Below are 15,220 nucleotides of genomic sequence, written 5' to 3'. Positions count from 1 at the left end.
TTGGCATCAATCTGTTTTAGTTTCTCTGAAAGTTCTTGTATCTTCAAATAATCGTTAGGCGACAAGAAGACACCTGACTCGACTTCAGAAACCAAATTCCTTTTCACGCCGTGATTGAGTACAGTGTTCGCAAACTGCTGTATTCGTTCTCGGTTGTTCGTTTTTATAGCATAGCTCGAGGTCAACATTGCTTGTGCCATCGTAGAAAGTGATTGCGAGTGTGCTTATTTTGTTAACTGCAGCTATATATATACGCTTGAAAAATAATGCACGCCTTACTTGTTCATCATTGGCTGGAATAAACGAATGTAGTACGCCTCTTTTGCTTTACGCACATGCTTGTCTCGCTCTGTCTCCAAAACGAATACAGTGTAACGTTCTTTTACATCGCACAAGTGTTTCCCACATTCTATCAAATGATCAGTAGCTCGACAATAATGCTGCTCTGTTCGAATATGAGAGTTGTGTGTGTGAATGCGTTTTCTCAGATTAACGGTCTCGCCAATATACTCACCGCCGCAAGTGTTGCACTTCAGAACATATATAACATCTTTCGATTTACAAGTGAAGTTCTCTCCATCTTCAACAATGTATACAAAACCACAATTGAACTGAAAACTGTTTCCACTCTTTATTTGAGAACATAGAGTGCAGCGCTCACCGTTACATGGTTTAACTTTGTAGTCCATCAACAATTCAAAATAGTGAAATTATGACTGAAAATGTGTTTATGCGTTTTTTGTTACAAAAACATGAAGATCAGCTGGTACCGTGAAATTGATTCCTTGTTCCTGCATAGCACAAGTAATGTCAAAACACGAACAGTTTTGCGAATTTAGCTGACTGATATATAGAGTTTTACTAACTTTTGTGAAACAAAACTCGATTGTCAAGTCGAATATGAACACGTTTTCGTCTCCAATATCGTCTAGTATGGTTTCAAAAATGCTTTCGAGCAGTTCTTGTTCATTGATCAAAACGCTGATGCATTTAAAAACGTGGATGGAAAATTCTTGAGTGTTACCAATGCTCTCGCGTTCAATGGTATACATGTTGTCATACGAAGTCATTGTGAGTTATGACAATAGCGGATACAAACGCTTTGATATATGTTAACTCTTTACAACAGTATCGTTATGCCGAGCTATGCTGTGTAGTACAATTATGAAGCAAATAGCAGCTATCACAAGCACAATGAATCCACCAACGCTAACAGCGACAGTTTCCCACAACGTTAGTTTTTTAAGTCCCGGTTCGTCATTCGATGCACTTTTACCAAACAATACCTCGCAAATTGTGAGTCCTTTTTTGCATTTTTCGAATGAAATTGTCTTTGATCGCATGTTGACAAACGTGCATTCGTGTTCACTGATTGCTTTTTTGTTGTACACAATGAAGTGATCGCTTGTTACAGAAGTGTCATCTATATTTTTTATTTGAAACTTTGCCTCACTCATATTGTGTGCCGTGTTCTGAGTAATGCTAACCAAATATGAAACAACCGTATTATCCAAATCGTAAACACTCGCTATACTTGAGTGCGAACAATTTGCATCAATCCGAAAACATTTGCCATTTTCCGCTTTCACAGCACCAATATCGCAGTATGTGAAATTAGCCAATTGTATTTGTGGTACACGAATGAAATGACCATTTCTCGCTATAAGCACAGCATTCGTGCTCTCGGTACAATTCTCAATTTGATACGTATTTCTGAATAACGACATACAAATCCTATCAACAGTTGTGCCATCTTTGGTGCTGAAGACAGCAAGTCGATATGATGAAGCCTTTTTCGCGAGAATAACTTCGTTACTCACTTGTTTCACTATTTGACTTAGCATCGCACGTAAAGCATGATTACGTTCGTTGATAATCAAGAGTGTGTATTCACGAAACGGAGAAAAATGCGTATTAGAGGAAATCTTGAATGATGAATCCAAGTTGATGAAATAGCAACGATTGTTATGTACTTTACCGATTGTAGTTGAACGATTACATGTTAGGCAGTAACAATTTTGCAATCCATACGTAGATACTTCTGCAACGGTCTGCTTGTGGTGCTTAATTCCCATTTTATGCTTGTTGATAGCATCTTGCATATTTTGAAATTGTTGGTTAACAATGTTATCGTTTTTAACTGGCAGACTAACGGTGAGTTTTGGCTTGGTAAGAGCATTTTGAATTTTGTGAGAAGTTTGGTTAACAACAGTATTTTTTTTAACTGTTGGACTTATCTTGTTTTTTGGCTTGTTGGTAGAAGTTTGAATATCGTAAAATTTTTGGCTAACGAAAGTATTGGCATTTTGAATATCGTGAACTTTTTGGCTTACGATAGGTTCAACGATAGGTTTGTTTGTTACTGACAGAACTTTAGTGTTTTTGAAAAAAAAGTCAGAAAAATCGATAATTGGAACATTTTCAGCGCTTTGCTTTTCATCCAAATTATCGTCAGAGTAATCCTCATCAAAGTTATCCTCGTCAGAGTAATCCTCGTCAGATTGATCATAGTCAAAGTCGAACTTATCATCGATTTTTAAGCGGATCTCACTCATTTCTTGCTCTATTTGTGTAATTGTGTCTCGCAATTCTTTGGACTTAGAAGGGATTATTTCCAAACCTAGATCATATTCTTTGATATACTTGGCGACTGACAAATCATTCATTTTTCTCTTCAATAACGCATTTTTGATTCGTGTTAACGCATGATCCTGTTTCTCGGGACTAGCACCTTCTAAATTCACATCGCACCATGTTCCGAACGTTGTACACAGTTCAGTATTAAATCTGATGAAGGCATGACCGTGCATCCCATTTGCACAAATTTCACTTCCATCATAGGTCAATGAAAAATTGTACGGAAACAAAGGTATCCAAGCGTGTGTGTAAATCTCAGTAAACACAGATTCTACAAACTCACTGATAGAGTACGTTTTCGGCTCAATTTGCAATCTAACTAAAAGACTTGGTAAGTCGTAAGTGATAAACATTGATCCCGCTACAAAACCATCAACTACACTGTATACCGGTTTCGAAAACGCTTTTTTCTTGTTCGGACATCTAGATAGACCTATGGATTTGCATTGTTGCTCATGACCTTCCAAACTAAACTCTGGGTTTTTCATCCATTTGTTGAAAAATTGTAAATTTTCTTTGACATCGTCGTATAATGATAAATACTCATAGGTTACGTTTATCAACACATAAAATAAACCATTCGTAACGTCAATCGGTGTATTCTGTACATGCTTGAAACAAGACGGTTCATAAAAATTTGGTTTAGGACGTCCTAACGCATTTGTTTGTAAAACTAAGGGAAAAAACAGGGCAACTATATGCACAAACATATACATGACGAGTTTTTGATGCATTGTCATTTTGGAAAGTTCCTATATAAGTATTTTCTACAAACAAATTGAAGTTATTTGTCTTCCAGTCATTCACATGGATTACACCACAAATAGCATTCCTATGTGTCTGTGGACAGATTTCCAGCATGTGGAAATAAATACAAGAGAACATTTTGCACATCAATTCGAAACGTACGCAAGACTCAAAGCTTCTCTACAACCAACGAAGTTGATAATGTGTCTATTTGATGAAATTGTTAAATTCGTTTGCAGCAAAACAAACATAAGCAAAATCAAGATTCAACACGCGCTGATGGACTCTTGTACTTCAAGGAAAACCTTTTCAGTTTGGTCGTTTCTGATCAAAGATGTGACAAAAGAAACCTTGAACGTTCTTGCTACGAAAGCGAACCTGTGTAGATTCGATTTATTGTATAGTTTCATTCACGTCGAAAACTGGATATGTGGTGCAATTGATTTTCATGGTGTTGAAAAGTCAAAAGATATTGCCAAAAATATTCTTGAAACAGAGCACGTTTTTGAAATGTTAAGCGCACATGCGATGACAAGATATACCAATAAAATTACCACGAATATTGTATCACATCGTGATTGCTCAATAAAACGTATTGTATCATAGCTTGTGTTTTCGTGATTTGTTCAGAACATACTCAAATAACAAACAACACGCAAAATTGTTTCAAGGTTTTTTATTAACATATACAATCGAACACAACAAAACAAACATGCATAAAATGTTAATTATTGAGTCACACATCTATGTGTTAATATCATGTATCACTCGAATGCCGCATCGGATGCATCATCGTCAGAAAAATAAATATGGTCGGCCTCTTCGTCCCGCGTTTCGATGTATTGCGCGAATGCCTCGTAATCAGAAAAATAAATATGGTGGGCCTCTTCATCCAGCTTTTTGTCAATCAAATAGTCATATTGCGATTGAACATAAGGTAGATGTTCAATTTTATTTTGTTCTTCATCATCGACGCCACCGATTTCGTCCGCAAAACAATTGTCCAATTCTTCTTTATATTTTTCCTCCAAAAAACGTTCGTAAGATTGCAAAAACTGATCTTCTATCATATCATCGATATCACGGCTTCTGCAAACCCAACACATTTTTCTATCATGTATCTCTGCATCTTGATCATTGGAACCCTTTTGAAATATGTGATTATCATCGTCGATTTCGCCCCGGTAATATTTTTGCTTTTGATAAAACTGTTCGTAAGATTCGAAAACCTGTTCTTCCAGTATATCGCCAGCATCATTAGTTCTGCAAACCCAACACATTTTTCTATCATGTTTCTTTACATCTTGATCATTGGAACCTTTTTGAGGTATGTAATTATCATCGTCGATTCTGTCCTGGTAATATGTTTGCTTTTGATCTCGTTTTGCATTGCGTATTTTTGTTCTTCGTTTCTTTTTCAGCCTGTTTTCAGCCTTTTTACGCTGCTTTTCAGTTTGTTTTTGATAAGATTTGTAGCGGGTACGAGTACAAGTCTTGTCAATTTTCGCCATTAGCAGCTCATCCAAATCACTATAATTATCGTATTCGTCATACTTTTGGTCATCTTTTGTTTGAAGACTTTCTACCGATTTATTTGAATATTTTTGGTTATCATCGCTAGAATGAACATCTTGATTGCTTTCTGTTTCCACAATTCCATAATTATCTCTTTCATATTGCTTTTCAAACTCGTTTTCCAAGTACCTATCGCATAACTCATAGTCAAGAAATTCAAATTCAAAAGGACAAGCACGACCAAACCGTCGATGACTGAGTCTCACTATTTCTTCTTTGTTCATGTTCCAATCGAACACAAAAGGACAAGCGGGGCACAGCTGTCGATGCCTAACTCTCACATCTACTTTGTCCATGTTCCAAATGGAAATGTGCGCATTGCAAAACACGCATCTAACGCAATTAAAAATAGTGTCGGAGAAATTCTCTCTCGTGTCGGAGATGACACAAGGGTCGTAGATGAACCCTTGGCTAGCCAGGTCTTCCTTTGACACGCTGCGTTTGGATGGCCTGTCTTCAAAGGTTTGAAGTCTCTGGTCCATATTTTGATAGCGACTGAAGGCTCGTGGTTCAGATTTTCTAAGCCTCGCAAAACGACTGTACACAGACATGTTTGCAAACAAACGTTCTTAGACTTACTAACGTATTCATCTCCTATTTATACCATTTTTTTGTAATGACTTATGCGATACAACTCTCGTAGTACAATTAGTGTTTGACATTGTATATTGAAAACAAAATTAGCCCGGCAAAATTAGCGGGGGGGTCTTTTTTAAAACCCCACCCCCCTTATTAAACCGTCAGAACATTTTCCGGGCATATCATATAGCGCCGCATCCCGCACCAAAAATGCACACAAGAAAAAAGTGGCTGTGGTACTACACACATGTAACATTCAAAAGGTGCCCACCATGATCTGGCGTATTATTGAATAGAGTCCGGCGAACTGACCCACGTGCGCTTTTGACAACAGATCACGACCAAATGGCTGACATATCAAACGCCGGGAAGCGTATGCTATAGTCTTTAGCGGACGTAGTGGTTAAATCTGCCCGAACAACAAACACCACATTTATCCAAAAAACACAGGCGCAACAAAACCGGTTAGACAAATCAATCTACACTCGCTTTAGCTACTAGCAACATGTAAAATGTAATCGAATGCTTCTATAAAGATGGAGTGGTAGGTAAATAAAAGAAATCTCTCATTAAACGTCAGAAGTACTTTTAAAGGGACCGTCAACCACGAATGACGAAAAATGGAAAAGTTCTAAAATACCGTATTTTTCACAATTATTAGTTTATATTGATTAAAATATCACGACTGGTATATTACAATACTTGAAAAAAGTTGTTAAGTTTTCATATATTCGGTAATAAAATTATACTGGGTATGTGTACCAGGTAACTACCAGTTAACTATTAATAAAAGCAAGTAGATTGATTATCATCGTCACTTGGTAAACCCAGGAATGCCAATTGTGCATGCGTAGTGAATTGTATATATTTTATATATAAAATGATCAATCTACTTGCGTTATTTATAGTGTGTATATCGTTATGTCACCTATTTTCGCGATGTTCTTTCGATTTCACATCGCGAAATTTTATTATCGAATATACTGAAAATATTAACTTTTTTCAAGTAATGTAATATACCAGTCGTGATATTTAAATCAATATAAACTAATAATTGTAAAATAAATCGTTATTTTAGATTTTTTTCTTTTTTCGTCATTCATGGTTGACAGTCCCTTTAAAACTAGTTCATCTGTTTGTAAAAAAAAAATATCAAGGGAGTTTGAGCTATCAATACTCAGCGGAATAAAAGTAAGTAATAGACACAATTTAATCGATATTTGTCAGAGAATAAAATCGCGTCGCTGAATTAGGGATGGTTATAACCGTCTTGACGAGGAAACGCGAAACAGAGCACAACACGTAAAATATGTGAAATAGTACCGGCAAGGATGATGAAATGTTATTGCTAAACAAATCACAAAAATATCGGTAAATTTCAACGTAGAGGTATTATCGACGATTGCGAATTTTCTGGTGTACACATACGTCTGCGCATACTCCGCGGAAGTAACGTGGTATTTACATTGGTTATACACAGTTAATTCATCGAAAGCCTTAATTACATTTTCATGGTTATATAGACGGAAAAAATACCTTTGCTCCAATATGGTGCTTGTTATGCCTTTCAATTACAAATTACATGTAATCCCTAAATACCACCATTCATGAATGAAGTTTTACTTTATTTTAAATCAATACCAATTTTTGAAATTTCGATTGCTTTACTCACAATTTTGAAGGTTTTGCCCGCCCCTTTGTTTAACAAGGAACAGGCGGCAATTTTAGCAAACCGCTTGGAAACCAGGGCTTAAGTAGGTTATGGCAACTCACGACAGAAAACCATCAATTTGGCTTCGGACTACGCTGCCTATTTAGGAATTCGACAAAAGTCTCAAACATAAGGCTCTGAAGGATAGCTTAATTTCCTGGTTTCCAAATTCGAAGTTACTTATGCCTAGAAGTATGTAATCACATTTCTATGATATGTTGCTTTAAAGATCTGAAAACACATCATGCATAAATGTGCTTTGGCAAGTAAGCCTAAATGTTCTTTTTTCAATATTGATGAGGAAAGTCTGAATATTGAGCATAAACCAACCAAAATTGTTTGTGGTATATAATGAAAAGCCCATGCATCCGAAAAATCACAAATGTTACTTGGGTGGGTTCATTTGACATTTTGTACTCCAATCAAAGTACTACGGCGAGGGGACTTTTTTCTTTGCCCGAAGGGTATTTTCGCGGACTAATGATATAGAGGGATAACATGTAAATAAAACTGTTAAATACAATTTTTTGTGTAAGAAACCGTTTGAATACAATTTAAACATGTTCAAGATTTGCTTGGGCAGTACTCCTTATCTTTTCGGATAAATATGGAAACGACACTTATTATTGCAATACGACCGTTGAAAATACCACTCCCGATGCGCAGAACACCGCCGGTGAGTGTCGGCCATTGTTTGTCTAGAAGAAACGTTTTAAGTAAGTCATTTTTATATTGAATGAAAAACTGTAGAAAACAAATGTGTTTATAAATTATGCATGGATTTCATATTTATTCGCAAAATTTAATATGTCATTTGTTAAAAAATAAATGCATCATCGAACATTTTTAACACGAGGACACACTTTTATCAATCGCCCTCTTAACAGTTTCCCCTTAACAATAATGCTCATGTTTAAACGCATACTTTTGATTTTTTACATTAAAATCTACAATCCCAAAACCCACTGTTATAATTAAATACCAATCATTTATAGCTACAATGTTCGTTGTGTTGCAACAGAGTAATACATATCTTACTAAACAACGTAGCTAGCTGTTAACGATGTTGATTTGCAGACATTTCCCTAATCTTTATCAAGTCAGCAGCGTCATAGCATGAGAAAACGCCATGCAGCTGATCGATTTCATCATTTCTTCATTAAGGCAAGGCATTATATATGTTAAAAAGTAGTCATTTTAGTTTATTTCGGTTCGCGTCCTAAAATCCAATACAAACACACCTCTTGCACTTTAAATCCAACCACGAATGTAGAATAAATACGGAATATTACGCTAGTCAATTGTTTTAAGAGTTTGTATCACTCGAGTGGCTTGTGTGATGACGTATCACACGAGAGGCGGAGCCTCGAGTGTGATGCGAAATAGCACAAGCCACGAGAGTGATACAAACTCTTGGAACAATTGACTAGCGTAATATTCCTTTTATTATATACAACAACTAACGAAAACAGTTAACAATTGTATTGTTTACTTTAACTTAACTGACAAAACAATGAATAAAACGGTACGCCATAGTTTTTAAGACGCGTATGAATACAGTTTATGTATATTAACGTGCAATCATTCGAACCGAAAAAAACACAGGTTTCCGACACGCTTACCTTAATGCCATCGTTAATCCAATGGTTATTACAATTAAGTTGAGAACTTTAATCCGATGTTTATAACAAAACGTTGAAACGATATGCACTTCCACTTCTATTATTCCATGTCTTTATCGAAACTTAGTTTAAACCACGCTATTGTATTGTATTCCTATCGAAATAACATTTAAGCATAATAAACCCACACTCCAAAATAGGTTTTGAATTCGTTCGATATTTTAAACAAATAGTTTACTGTTAAAAAACACCACGTCCGACATGTCCTTAAATTCCAGAGAGTTTAGATAAAACTATTGTGTTTCGTCACAGAAATGATGTAACACGATGTACTACGTAATATATTTCGTAATACAAAATATTTATATTTTTGGTGCGCGGAATGTGACGTCATTAAATGGGTCGAAATAGTCCGGCTAGTATGGTAATACGGAATTGGAAACAGCGAGTAGCGTAATACGGGATTTTTTATTTCAACGATTGATACAACCTGTATTTTGTTAAATGCATTAAACAGGTATATAATAGAGTCTGCTATCCACGGTGCCTATACCACGTGACTTTTTAAGATCTGTGTGGGGACTAAAATGTCAACAAAAGCGCGACGAAGGTAAGATTTTTATGGATATTTTTTTTTAAATGTCACCATTTTCAATGGGATAAAGTGGAGAGCCCGCTCATTCATGAGAGCTTTCTATAGGTATCATGATTTTATAAAACAAATAAGTATTTTTTCAGTAAAGTGAAACCGCGCGTTTGAACGGTAAGAAAAAGGTAGGATCAGTGTGGGGACATTATTTTATTTTGACACAGAAACATCACTTCTGGTGAAATCAAGCAATAAACTTAATGGGCGTAGCTTACACTATATCATTTTGCATTCATTTTCAGGTTTCTGTTATATATTTACGAAACAAAATTCAAGGTAAATATTCTTACAGTAATATGATCTGTGTGGTATACGTTTTTAGAATGATCTGTGTGGTATACTGTTTATAAGTTTTTCAGTTCTATTCAGTTGCTAAAAAAAATGCTTGTCAACAATGTATTTAAAACTCGATTTTTAAATGCGATAGCAAGTAAAACACAATGGCTATACCCTACGCTTGCACCGCTTGTTGAACTTATACATAATTATGATATACAGGCATGCTATACAATCCCCATCATAAAATTAAAATCTTACGCTGGAGCATCTTAAATTGATGACATACTGTCACGTGAAGTAATGTATTCTATATATTATTTTAGATATTATATTTGCTTTAAGGTATGGCCCAATGCTCCGAATGCGGAAAAATGTTGAAGACCAGAGCTGGATTATTGCGCCACATTAGGAGATACGCTAACTCTGGAAACTATTACTGCTGTGGAAAAGCATTTCAGGTAAGATGAAATACCTTAAAAATAGTTACATTTTTATACAGTTATACTAACAAACAGATGAACGGATTTTCGTGAAACAGTACAAATATACAATATATCTCATCTCTCAGGTTATCATACATTTTGAAATATCTCAATAATCGTCAAATCGTTGGTAATTAAAAAAAAAATAACGAACGCGTGTCTTCTGATACTAACATTTTTGAAATAGCGAGTTTACGCTTTGAAATGTCACGTGATTAAAATAGCTTTTTTTTCTTATTACGATGCCTTCAATCTTAGAAGGCTTCAAAGAACGAAGGACCCCATGATGTGTGTACAGTGCGGCAGGAGCTTTTCGGACAAGTACCTACCTACCCGTGGCTCGAGAGAAAAGTGCAAAAAAGAGGGATTGTCGAACTGTTACCAGTGTGGGTTGGCAGTTAGGAGTGAGATTGACCTCAAAGAGCACGACAAGCCCCACATGCCTGACAAGTATTACATAAATGAGGAGTGTTTCAAACGTACAGCCGCAAAACAAACCTCTCTCGACACGTGAGCACTTCACATAAATCCGTGAATACTGATTAATAATCATAATAGTTTACAGTTTGTCTGTGTAACTTGAGTATCGTTTTACGTTATTTTATTCGTTTTTTATTTTAACTCTCCTTTTCAATATTTTTTTAAAGTTATCCGAATTTGATTAGTTTTTGTGTTTCGTCAAGTTCGTTTGTGTGTTTCTTTTGAAATTATTGTCAAATAATTGTGCAATAAGTTAGATTTACGTTATTCATTAATGAATCGCATCTGTGATTTGTATTATCTAATCTGTGATTCTTTATTAACTATAACGTGATTAAAGTTTTGCGATGTTTTTTCGTTGATTTCAATTTTAAATACCGCTGTCTGAAGCTAGTTTGATAATCATTAGCAGCCAGGGTTTCTAAAAAGTAGTGATTTTCACGATTGCTTTACATTATTAACTGCCTGCTTATACTTATTCTAGGCCGTGGTAATTGACAATAAACAATGTAGGCGATGAGGTTGAGTATACAATTCAATACTCCTTAATTTATTCGAAATACGTCTTGACATTCTTCACAGCTGCATCCCACCACAACACAAGAGGAGAATCGTACATATATAATCATTTAATATAATAGTTATTCATTTACTTTTTATATTCTCTTCAAAATAATTAACACTAAATATAAGCATACACTTGTTACACTGAATACAATGTCATAATTTATAACATGACATTATACAAACACATGGCGCATGATTGTAAATATCTATACTATGTAATAAACTTATGCAACAATATGAATTCCATAAATGAAAATAACACACACAAACACACACATATATAATATATATATATATATATATATATATATGTTTCTACAATGACCATTATTTTGTTTTTAGTAAATCGTGCCGGTTATTTTCAACTTTAAATAACAACAAAATAGAAAATAATGTCGAAAATGTATGATTTGTTTGGTCGTTTAAAGTTTCTTCACAATGATGCAAGGCACTTTGAAATCCATGATAAACCAATACGTCTGGTGGATTAAGTTTTATCAGTTTTTATTTCACATTTGATTTTAAAACATACATATTACTCAGGAAAGAACATGCCTTTGCTTTTTGTCAACCTGTGTAATATTTGACACAATCTCTATTGCAGAATTTGTGTTCGAATTAAATTTTCAATTGTGTTCGTCTATCCCCATTCTTATTGTTGGCAACAGTTTCTGGCAGGCTATCGTTTCGTCTCGCCCGTACCCAACTTACTTCTAGTGTCCCCTTCTGTATGGCATTTTTGTCTCGTGAAACTGTTTCCTCTTTTTTCTTCCCTTATCCCTTTCCGCTCACTAGTGTCAAATATGTGATTACTGAAAAGAATCATTTTTTAATGATAATAATAGATCTACTACTACTACTATTACTTCTTCTTCTACTACTACTACTACTACTACTACTACTACTACTACTACTACTACTACTACTACATGTACTACTACTACTACTACTACTACTACTACTACTACTACTACTACTACTACTACTATTACTAATAGTAGTAGTAGTAGAAGTAGTAATAGTAGTAGTAGTAATTGTTGTATTGAAATTATTGAAATTAAATATATAAAAAATATTTTGTCGTCATTATTTCAATTTATCCGCGAATTGTAGAAACACGGATACCACACAGATCCTTCTAAACACGTATACCACACAGATCATATTACTGTAAGAATATTTTTCTTGAATTGTGTTTCGTAAACATATAACATAAACCTGAAAATGAATGCAAAATAATATAGTGTAAGCTCCGCCCATAACGTTTATTGCTTAATTGCACCAGAGGTGATGTTTCTGTATCAAAATAAAATAATGTCCCCACACTGATCCTACCTTTTTCTAACCGTTCAAACGCGCGGTTGCACTTTACTGAAAAAATACTTATTTGTTTAAAAAAAATCATGATACCTTTAGAACGCTATCATGAATGAGCGGGCTCTCCGCTTCATCCCATTGAAAATGGTGACATATTAAAAAAAATATCCATAGAAATCTTACCTTCGTCGCGCTTTTGTTGACATTTTAGTCCCCACACAGATCTTAAAAAGTCACGTGGTATAGGCACCGTGCTATCTACGTGTTTAAATGGAAAAATACGATGTACATGTTATTATGTTATTTTGTTTTAACTCGTGAAAGCTAACACTTTCTCGCTTCGCATTTAAGTTCATGCTAAGTTTAGTATTGTATGTTTTTTATTTAATGGCATTATGGTGGGTGACATTTTTACTGGTTTAATATCAAGCACTCCTCGCCTTTTCCTATAACATTATTTCGTGCCTTCTTATTGGATCTGTGCTAAATTAAATACGTCATGTTCGCTGTCAACAAATAATGCACGTGTCCGGGTTCTATTGAAGTTGACCGAGCGTTCACAACGGCCATCGCTTTTGCAGTGAAATTGCACTTAAAACGGGTATGGTCCCAGTAAACATAACGGCAGAACATTAGAAAAGCGTCCCGCCAATAAGTCATTGAGAATAAACGGGATATATGGTTTCCTATAAAATGTAAAGACCGGCTCTCTTTTAATGAACATTGTATTGTTCCTGCTCGGTGCATAACGGGAAAAACACAATTTGACGGATAAGTCTCATCTACAAAACATCTACCCCCCTCTAAACCCCCCTACCCCTCCCCCCCCCCGAATATTTTTTTTTGTTTCCCCTTTTTTTATCTTTGAAAGATCATCTGATAAATTATTGAATATGACAAATTTCCCCATACTGGCTTACGTTATACTGTCAAGCACTCGAATAGTCAAGCGCGCTGTCCTCTGACAGCTTCTGTTTAGTCCCCACTCATTCCATCCCGCGAAACCCTTAAGGTGTCGCAACTCTAGTAGAAAATGAACATATAATTACAGAAACACATGTGTTTTTTACAGCACCCTGTAAGCCGAGGTAGGATTTACCGTTTGCTGACATGGTCAACTGACTATTATGTGTTAAAAATCTAAAATGTCGGTACAAATGCACAGCCTTAAATATAAGAAAACAATAAAAGAACTATGCAAACATGACAATTCAGCGTTTGACTGGATAATATTTGTTGGAATCTGCGAATTGTATAAAAAGAACATACAATTGCATATAATGATATAGAAAAATAATAAATTCTTTGTTTTATTATTGGGTTAATGCAACTTTCGCCCTTTATTTTCAGTTTATCATGTCCGGTCCTATCTACATAACATGTATTTCACTCTTAAATATTCACTGCAAACAATTAAAATGTCTTGTTTGACAACAATAATGACATTATGCCACACATGTATTGAGCCTTCATCAAACTGTATGATTAATCAAACAAAAGCAATGTTCTTAATGGTTACATGAATATGGAGTGTAATAATTCATGGAACTGACATTTTACAAATTGTAAACAAGAGCAAAAAACTTATTTCTTTACATAGATAAATATTTTATGTAAGGTTTCTTGCACTGCAAAGTATTATATTTAACTTCAAATTATTACAGGTACTTACAGTTGTGATTTTAGTATAACTGATGATGAGGATAAAGAAATGTATTATGTTTGTAAAAGGTTCAAGCAAATATAATTGGCCGATTATGTGTCACTTATATTTACAAAATGGAGGTGAAGAGGTATTTAATTCCAACTTGTTTTCTCCATAGGTTTTTAGTATTTCTGCTTTCTATTGAATGTTCGGGAAACAGACCATCCTGCATAATATCCATTTACTATACATAGCATATTTTAATGTTTTCTCCCTACTGCAAGTCTGAAAACAGGACATATCGTGACTGTATAAAAACATCAACGCCAGTTTTATCAATAAAAATAGTTGTGTGACAGTAACTTTTATTTTGATATAACGTTTGGGACATCCTTAGCAGAAATGTTGAGGCCTTGCGGGAATCTCGGTGTCACGGAATAGGGGAAAAGTATTTATAAATATCGATATGTAAAGTGATATTATGGGCATTTTTCACTGTTGAATTGAGCTGAAAAGAATTTACCGGTCAAAAGAGTTAGTTAAAATGTGGTTACTGACCAATTATCTGCAACTCATCTTGCTACCAGTTGTTTATAAAAATACATATTATATTCAATATTTTACGTGACTCACCAAGTCCTCTAAGCCGAAATGATCCGTAAAACAAAATAGTGTCTTTGTGTCGTATGAACGAATCTGCACTAAAACTTCATTTAGATTAACATCGTATAGACCAGTTGAATGTTATTGTTTACATTCGGGATTTTCCGCGCATGCGCACTGACTGATTGGCAAAAAACACTGGTTACAGTAACGTAAAACATGTATACATGTCTTTTGTTTAGTCAATAAAACGATACAAAAATCCGAAATAAACATTAAAACTCTTAAATAATATTGCAAAAATATAACATTTAGTACCAATAAATG

General features: G+C 34.8%; 1 long non-coding RNA gene across 1 annotated transcript; it reads left to right on the top strand.

The window, feature by feature from the left end:
• The first annotated feature begins 9,401 nt into the window (after nt 1-9,401).
• Nucleotides 9,402-11,100, top strand: LOC127866128 (uncharacterized). The gene is made up of 3 exons (XR_008042860.1): nt 9,402-9,481; nt 10,142-10,257; nt 10,540-11,100. It is a non-coding gene; the product is annotated as an uncharacterized LOC127866128 (long non-coding RNA).
• The last annotated feature ends 4,120 nt before the right edge of the window (nt 11,101-15,220 follow it).

The sequence above is a fragment of the Dreissena polymorpha genome, chromosome 2, assembly GCF_020536995.1.
Source record: "Dreissena polymorpha isolate Duluth1 chromosome 2, UMN_Dpol_1.0, whole genome shotgun sequence".
Taxonomy (NCBI): Eukaryota; Metazoa; Mollusca; class Bivalvia; order Myida; family Dreissenidae; genus Dreissena; species Dreissena polymorpha.
Note: the sequence above shows the minus strand (reverse complement) of the source record. Positions and strands in the feature narration are given on the sequence as shown.